This window comes from Tursiops truncatus, chromosome 2, assembly GCF_011762595.2.
Source record: "Tursiops truncatus isolate mTurTru1 chromosome 2, mTurTru1.mat.Y, whole genome shotgun sequence".
NCBI classification, from domain to species: Eukaryota; Metazoa; Chordata; class Mammalia; order Artiodactyla; family Delphinidae; genus Tursiops; species Tursiops truncatus.
Genome location: NC_047035.1, coordinates 142,339,317 through 142,348,470, shown reverse-complemented (window position 1 = coordinate 142,348,470; position 9,154 = coordinate 142,339,317). Strand labels below are relative to the sequence as shown.

Here is a 9,154-nt window from a genome sequence, read left to right as displayed (position 1 = left end):
TCTCCCAGCAGCCTCAGGAGCAGAGGATTAAATCTCCACAATCAACATGATGTACCCTGCATCTGTGGAATACCTGAATAGACAACGAATCATCCCAAATTGAGGAGGTGGACTTTGGGAGCAAGGATATACATTTTTTTTCACATTTTCTCTTTTTGTGAGTGTGTATGTGTATGCTTCTTTGTGTGATTTTGTCTGTATAGCTTTGCTTTTACCATTTGTCCTAGGGTTCTGTCTGTCCGTTTTCTTTTTGTTTTGTTTTGTTTTATTTTTTAGTATAGTTTTTAGCACTTGTTATCATTGGTGGATTTGTTTTTTGGTTTGGTTGCTCTCTTCTTTCTTCCTTTCTTTTTTTGATTACTTTTTAATTTTTCCTAAATATTTTTTATTTTAATTATTTTATCTTATTTTTTCTTTCTTTCTTTTTTTCTCCTTTTTCTTCTGAGCCATGTGGCTGACAGGGTTTTGGTAATCCTGCTGGGTGAGAGGCCTGAGCCTCTGAGGTGGGAGAGCCAAGTTCCAGACATTGGTCCACCAGAGACCTCCTGGCTCCACATAATATCAAATGACAAAAGATCTCCCAGAGAGCTCCATCTCAACGCTAAGACCCAGCTCCACTTAATGACCAGCAAGTGACAGTGCTGGACACCCTAAGCCAAACAACTAACAAGACAGGAACACAACCACACCCATTAGACAACAGGCTGCCTAAAGTCATAATATGGTTACAGACACCCCAAAACACACCATCAGACGTGGTCTTGCCTACCAGAAAGACAATATCCAGCCTCATCCACCAGAACACAGGCACCAGTCCTCTCCACCAGGAAGCCTACACAACCCACTGAACCAACTTTACCCACTGGGGGCAGACATAAAAAAAAAATGGGAACTACGAACCTGCAGCCTGCGAAAAGGAGACCCCCAAACACAGTAAGTTAAGCAAAATGAGAAGACAGAGAAACACAGAGCAGATGAAGGAGCAAGGTAAAAACCCACCAGACCAAATAAATGAAGAGGAAATAGACAGTCTACCTGAAAAAGAATTCAGAGTAATGATAGTAAAGATGATCCAAAATCTTGGAAATAGAATGGAGAAAATACAAGAACGTTTAACAAGGACCCAGAAGAATGAAAGGGCAAACAGACAATGATGAACAACACAATAAATAAAATAAAAAATTCTCTAGAAGGAATCAAGAGCAGAATAACTGTGGCAGAAGAACGGATAGGTGACCTGGAAGATAAAATAGTGGAAAAGCTGAACCCCAAGAGCTGTGCAAACAAAGAAGAGAAAGGGAAATTTCTCCCAGCAGCCTCAGGAGCAGAGGATTAAATCTCCACAATCACCTTGATGTACCTGCATCTGTGGAATACCTGAATAGACAACGAATCTTCCCAAATTGAGGAGGTGGACTTTGGGAGCAAGGATATAGAAATGTGGCACATAGATACAATGGAATATTACTCAGCCATAAAAAGAAACGAAACTGAGTTTTTTGTAGTGATGTGGGTGGACCTAGAGTCTGTCACATAGAGTGAAATAAGTCAGGAAGAGAAAAACAAATACAGTGTGCTAACACATATTTATGGAATCTAAAAAAAAATGGTTATGAAGAACATAGTGGCAGGACAGGAATAAAAATGCAGATGTAGAGAATGGACTTGAGGACACGGGGAGGGGGAAGGGTAAGCTGGGACGAAGTGAGAGAGTGGCATGGACTTATATATACTACCAAATATAAAATAGATAGCTAGTGGGAAGTAGCCATATAGCACAGGGAGATCAGCTCAGTGCTTTGTGACCACCTAGAGGGGTGGGATAGGCAGGGTGGGAGGGAGATGCAAGAGGGAAGAGATAGGGGGATATATGTATATGTATAACTGATTCACTTTGTTATAAAGCAGAAACCAATGCACCATTGTAAAGCAATTATACTCTAATAAAGATGTTAAAATAAAATAAAATAAACGTGAAAAGACTTCAAGAAACACAATTACCTAATCTTATAGAGATTTAGGTTAATAAAACACTTTTACATATTCCTAGGAAGATATATTTACACATTGCTACATAGGTAAAATTATGGATTTATTTTCATAAACATTTAGTGCATATCTTATCTTCAAAGAGGCAGAAATAGAGAAATTGGCATGTGACACTTCTATAATTACATACAGATACTGACATGCTTGCACATTCTTAGTGATGACATTCTATGCATATACAAATACAAATGTATTTACAATTATAGACCTAGTACAAATAAATTTACATAATCTTGCATGACTATATATACAGATACATTTTACTAATATTAAACAAGCTCCAGATCCAGACACACACACAAAAATATATATCTTACATAGTGTCTAATATATGTATTTACACATAATCCCATACAGATACATAAGGGATCTCAACTTACATAATCCTATATCGATAGTGACACACAGAAATTTTCATGGTTCCATGTAGGAACAGAAGCTAGTACCCTAAATAACACCATACAGAGATAGATTATTCTAAACATATAAAGTTATAGATACTAACTGATATACATAATCTTTAAAGATATATTTATGTATTCTAAACAGATGAAATTACTGATACAGCAATATTTTGTAATACTAAGCAGATACCCATACATTTACGGAACGCTATATAGAGACTATTTATGTATTAGCATTCTATAGGTGAAGCTACATAATTTGGGATAACTATCATTGCATAATCTGATATGGAATCAGTGAAAGAAATATTTGGATCATCCTCTACAGACATGGGTATATTTACATAATCTTAACAAAATGTCCTTTTGCATAATGCATTTTGTAAATAATACATTTGCATAATCCCTTATGAAGACACAGACATATTTGCATAATCCATTACAGGAGTAGACTCATGTATAAATGTCCATATATTCCTGTACAGATAGATGTATGTTTGTTTACACAAGTCCATAGAAGAATTTCTACACAGATATATATATAAACTACTAGATAGTAAAACTATACAGAGATTCATTTTCATAATTGTATAATGTAAAGCACAGATACATTAATATGTGTATTTGCATATATGTATTCATACACACATTAGATTTATATAGTTATATAATTAAGCATGATCTGAAACAGATGTGGAATAAAAATCTTATTCTGGTACAGCTAAAAAATCCAATGAATAATCCTATACAGTCACACAATCTATATTCATAATCCTATGGAGCTATAGATATATAAAATCCTGTATATAATTGTGTAGAAAATAGATTGTAATCTCCTCCAGATCCAGATCTGAATCCAGATTTATGCCCTTAATTCTATCCATATACATGTCCACAACCTCATACAGATGTCCATCTTTTAACTTCATTCCCATCTACAACCATGACCACAGCTACAAACCTACCCTTAGCTCCTCCCCAACTTTATATGTCAACCCAATCTCAAGTCCATCCACACACTTGTGTACATATACATCCAATTATACCCATAATCTGATCATTCAACATTCCTCCTGTTTAAATCGACATCTTCATAATCTTACATACATAGACATCCGTATAACTAGTCATCTATGTACATAAATACATGTATATTCTATCTTATGTGTATGTTTTTCCCTTCCTTAAACACACACACACCACACTTTATTCTGGATACAAACACATACAGATACTTAGTCTTATATATACTTGATTTACTATAACAATACTTCAGCTTATTTATTTGCTTAATCATGTATATATTTCTATACATAAATATAATTGCATTCCCATACACAAACACACATACAGTTTTTTGTTTGGAAGGAGTTATTGTATGTTTTGCAATAATGGAATCATATTGTATGTTTTCCTGCTTCCCTTCTCTACCTAAAAAGACTTTGTGGATAGCTTTTCAAATCCACTGGTATGCAGCTCATTCATTCATTTGATGGGCAGTACGTTTCTTTCTCATTTTTGCCACAACTAACAATGGCGTAATAAATAGCTATGTGTATGGATTCTTATGGACTGTGGCTTTTGTTTCTAAAAGAAAAATTTCCCAGGAGTGAATTTCTAGGTCAAAAGCTATACATTCTTTCAATAGGTGTTGTCAGATTGCTTTCCAAAAAAAGATTAACAATCTACCTTGCCACCAGCAATGCATATGGGTACCTTTTCCCTAGATTTCTACCTGTAACAGTTATAGATCTTTTAATTCATTTTCGCTAGTCTGTGAGTATTAAGTGCTATTTCATTGTTAATTCAATTTTATTTCCCTGACAATTTGAGCAACTTTTCTTATTTCCTGAGTCATTTGGAGTTGTTGTACTATGAATTATCATTGTACATACTTTGTTCACTTTCCCTTTGGATTATTCCACACTTTCTTCTCGATTTGCAGGAGTACTTTTTACATTTTAAGTAGTAATTTTACATCTATCATATGGATTTCAATTACATTAGCCAGATCTATCATTTATTTGTTGACGGATACACAGTATCTTTTGCTTCTGAAATCACAATCTATATGTATTTTTAATGAAAGGATTCAATCTGTTCATATTTATTGCCATTATTGAGCTGTTTGATCTTATTCCTTCCATTTTCTTTTGTGTTTGTTACTCATTTTACCTAAGTATATTTCTTTTCTTTTACTTGTATTTGTGGGTTTGATCAAATAAACTATGGATTCTGTAATTTTTACCTTTTTAATTGGAATGTGTACTGTATTTTCCATTACATTTTTGTTTACTTTTTCTTTCCCAGCCTTTCATAATCATATGTACATGACTCTATTATTAAAACTGAAGTTTTAAACTTTTTAGAAATGATGGCACTGTATTTGTGGGTTATGGACAAAATGATATTCATAGATTGTGACATGCTTAATATTTTTATTTTTTACATCTTTATTGGAGTATAATTGCTTTACAATGGTGTGTTAGTTTCCATGCTTAATATTTATTGAGCATCTACTATATGCCAGAGATTTGTGAGGTACTGGGGAGACTTGAGTGTACAAGGGAGGTAAAAGTCCTGTCCATGCTACTGTTCCCAACTGAACGAATGGTGGTGCCACTCTCTGAGAGGTAGGATACCAGGGAAGCTCATCAGCTTATAAATGATATTGAAGCATGGAGATGAATATTGGTAATAATAGCTAATATTTATAGTGACTGAACTATATTCCATTGTTCTAGATTTCTTAAAATGTATTAACTCAATTCTTCACAACTATTCTCTGAAATAGATACCGTTACTATTTCTTCAGAAACTCAAGGCACAGAAAAATTTGTTTCCCTCACTTTATACAAATACTATATCACAAAGCTATTAAGTGACAGAATTGGGATTAGGTTCTAAGCACATTAGATCCAGCTCCCACACCCAGAACCATTGTTCACTCAGACCCTCTGGATGAGATCACCTAGAGAGTTCAGGAAGATAAAGAAAATAGGTCTGCATTAGAACTCTGAGACACAGCAACATTCAGAGTTGGAAAGGGGTGGAGAAACCAGCTACGGAGATTGAAAAACAAAGTGTTGAGTTGAAAAAATCAGGAGACTAGTATCCGGGAAAGTAAGTGAAGTAAATGGTTCAAGAAGGAGTTGAGACATGGTCAGACATTAATATAATATAAGCAAACAAAACCCCTAGTAAACTTGATCCAAAAAACCCAAAGTTTTAAAAAGAAACAAAATAAGCAATTTCTGGTAAATATGATATTTTAAAGCTAGAGAAAGCAGACAAATGCAGCATTAAGAATAAAGATGACCATGTATCTACAGATACAAAGGATATTTAAATATTACATGAGAATATTATGCTCAAACTTATGAAATACATTTGAAAATACAGATAAATAGAATTACTTCCCAGGAGTAGATTAATTACCAAAATCACCTCAGGAAGAAGTGGAAAACTTAGACCCAAAATCGTACCAAAAAATTGAGAAGCTATTAAAATATCTACTTTTGAAAAGTTACTAAAAGATCTATTCAGATCATTTTATAGAAGAATTTACCAGGTCTTCACGGAAGAGAAAATTCCATTCAAATTTTCTTTTTTTACTTTCTGGCCTCACCGGATGGCACGTGGGATCTTAACTCCCCAACCAGGGATTGAACCCGTGCCCTCTGCGTTGGAAGCTGAGAGTCTTAACCACTGGACCACCAGGGAAATCCAAAAACTCTATTTTTAAGGAGCTGTTCCAGAGCACGGAGAAACACAAAACTTCCCAATTCACCATAAGAAATCAGCCTGACCAGATATGCAAAACACAAGAAGACAGAACCAAAAAGTAAAAATAAAAAATAAATGTATAAACATGCATCACTTTTGAAAATAAACACAAGTATCACAACTAAAGTATAAATTAGTAATTGAACCCAGTCAATTATTAAAACGAATACTACTTCACAGTCAAGCGTGGTTGATCCCCAAAAGGCAAAGTGTTTCAACCTCTGGAAACATATTGCTGGTATTCACTACACTAACAGATTAAAGGAAGAAAATCATCCCTCCATCTCAAAAGATGAAGAAAAATATTTGAACCAGTTCCTGATTAGAGAAAAAAATGCTTACCAAAAAAATCACCTTAGTAAACTAGACATAGAGGAAAACTGCAACGGCCTAATACTGCAGGTTGCAATATCGCGGAAAAGTTGTTTTAGCTATAAGCATTAGAAATCTCCAGACCGACAGCCGTAAAAAAGGAAGAAGTCTTAGGTAAAGTGCCACCAGGGATAGTTAATTAAGTAGCTCAAAATCATCATCAAAGACACAATGTGCCCGAGTGCGGCCGCCGAGCCTGGGCCGGGGACCTGGCAGGCAGGGCGTAGTGCGCGCGCGGGCAAAGAGTGGGGCTGGCCCGGAGGAGCGCCCCGGAGCGTGAGGGCCAGAGCGGCGCCCGGGGGTGGGGCTGCGCGGCCCCCACCCCTGCTCAGGCGTCTGGTCCGGCGCCTCCTCGGAGCTGCGCCTGGGCTGGCCGGGCGGACCCCAAGGACTGGCATTTTTTTTTAACCATCTGTGAAAACTTCCTGTGATTCATTTTTCCTCACTCCAGTATTAAGAAATATACCAAATTAAAAAGGTATGAATGAATATCCTAAAAAAAGGAAAAGGAAGACTTTACACCCTTCTCGTTATTCAGATTCCTCTGGAATAAGCAGAACTGCAGATGGATTCCATGGAATTTTTTCTGATCATTGTTACAGTGTTTGTTCTATGAGACAACCAGACAAAATATTTTGACAACAAAGTCTAATCATGAAAAAAACGACAAAGTTCATTAGTGGGACATCCTGCAAAATACCCTACCAGTCCCCTCAAAATCGTCATGGTCGTCGAAAACAAGGGAAGTCTGAGAAACTGCTACAGCTAACAGTAGCCTAGAGACATGACAACTAAATGATGATGATTCTGATACAGAGACATCAAAAGACTTACCAAAATTTACAGATGGAATCAAGGCCACAAACAGAAATCAAAACTACCTGGTTCCGGGTCCTGTACTTAGAATTCTAGACCAATACTGCCTTTTCTACAGAAAAATGTGCTGATACTGAAATTTGTGATGAAGAGTGCGGCTCTCCTGAATCAATCAACCAGCAAACTCAAGAGGAGAGCCCTATAGAAGTTCACACTGCTGAAGATGTTCCAGTTGCTGCAGAAGTGCATGCAGTTTCTGAAGATTATGATATAGAGACAGAAAACAATTCCTCTGAGAGTCTCCAAGACCAAACTGATGAAGAGCCACCAGCTAAACTTTGCAAAATTCTTGACAAGAGCGAAGCTTTGAATGTGACTGCCCAGCAGAAATGGCGTTTACTGAGAGCTAATAGCAGTGGCCTCTATCAATGTGAACTTTGTGAGTTCAACAGCAAATATTTTTCTGATTTAAAGCAGCATATGATCTTGAAGCATAAGTGTAGTGATTCAAATGTGTGTCGGGGGCTTCCCTGGTGGCGCAGTGGTTGAGAGTCCGCCGGCCGATGCAGGGGACGCGGGTTCGTGCCCCGGTCCGGGAAGATCCCACATGCCGTGGAGCGGCTGGGCCCGTGAGCCATGGCCACTGAGCCTGCGCGTCTGGAGCCTGTGCTCCGCAACGGGAGAGGCCACAACGGTGAGAGGCCCGCATACCGCAAAAAAAAAAAAAAAAAATTGTGTGTCGAGTATGCAAAGAGTTTCTCTACCAATATGCTTCCGATCGAACATCCAAACTGCATGAAGAGGACCCCTACATTTGTAAATGCTGTGACTATAAAACAGTAATTTTTGAGAACCTCAGCCAGCACACTGCAGACACCCATTTTAGTGATCACCTTTACTGGTGTCAGCAGTGTGATGTACAGTTCTCCTCAAGCAGTGAACTCTACCTACATTTCCAGGAGCACAGCTGTGATGAACAGTACTTGTGTCAGTTCTGTGAACATGAAATGAATGATCCAGAAGACTTGCATAGCCATGCATGTAAATTAATAGTTAAGTGATAAGTATAACAATGGAGAACATGGACAGTACAGCCTCTTAAGCAAAATTACATTTGACAAATGTAAAAACTTCTTTGTATGTCAAGTATGTGGGTTTCAGAACAGACTTCATACAAATGTTAACAGGCCTGTTGCTATTGCACATACTAAAATTTTTGCTCATGTCTGTGATGACTGTGGGAAAGGCTTTGCAAGCATGCTAGAATATTGCAAACATTTCAATTCACACTTATCTGAAGGGATTTATTTATGTCAATATCGTGAATATTCAACAGGACAGATTGAAGATCTTAAAATTCAGCTGATTTACCTCATAAATGTAGTGACTACTTAATGAGGTTTGGAAATGAAAGGGAATTAATAAGTCACCTTCCAGTCCATGAGACAACTTGATTGTTCTCTTTAACTTCCATAATGATGTAAAATAATAAATTTGACTTTTTTGCAGATGTTAAAATGGATGATTTTAAACACAACTTATGAGAACTGTCTTTAACAAGATTTTTTTAATTGCCAATTTTCTTGGCATTGCTACCTTTTTCAGTATATAATTGTATCCTAAATGTGGTATTTTCAATGTATTGTAGTTGGTAGTTTTAACCACTTTTGGGCTAGTATCGTGTTTCTTGCATGTGCTCTGATTTCATAAATTGATAAGAAACAGAT

General features: G+C 36.7%; 1 pseudogene; it reads left to right on the top strand.

The window, feature by feature from the left end:
* Window positions 1–7,038: 7,038 nt before the first annotated feature.
* On the top strand, window positions 7,039–8,881 carry LOC117311237 (zinc finger protein 639-like; annotated as a pseudogene).
* Window positions 8,882–9,154: the final 273 nt, after the last annotated feature.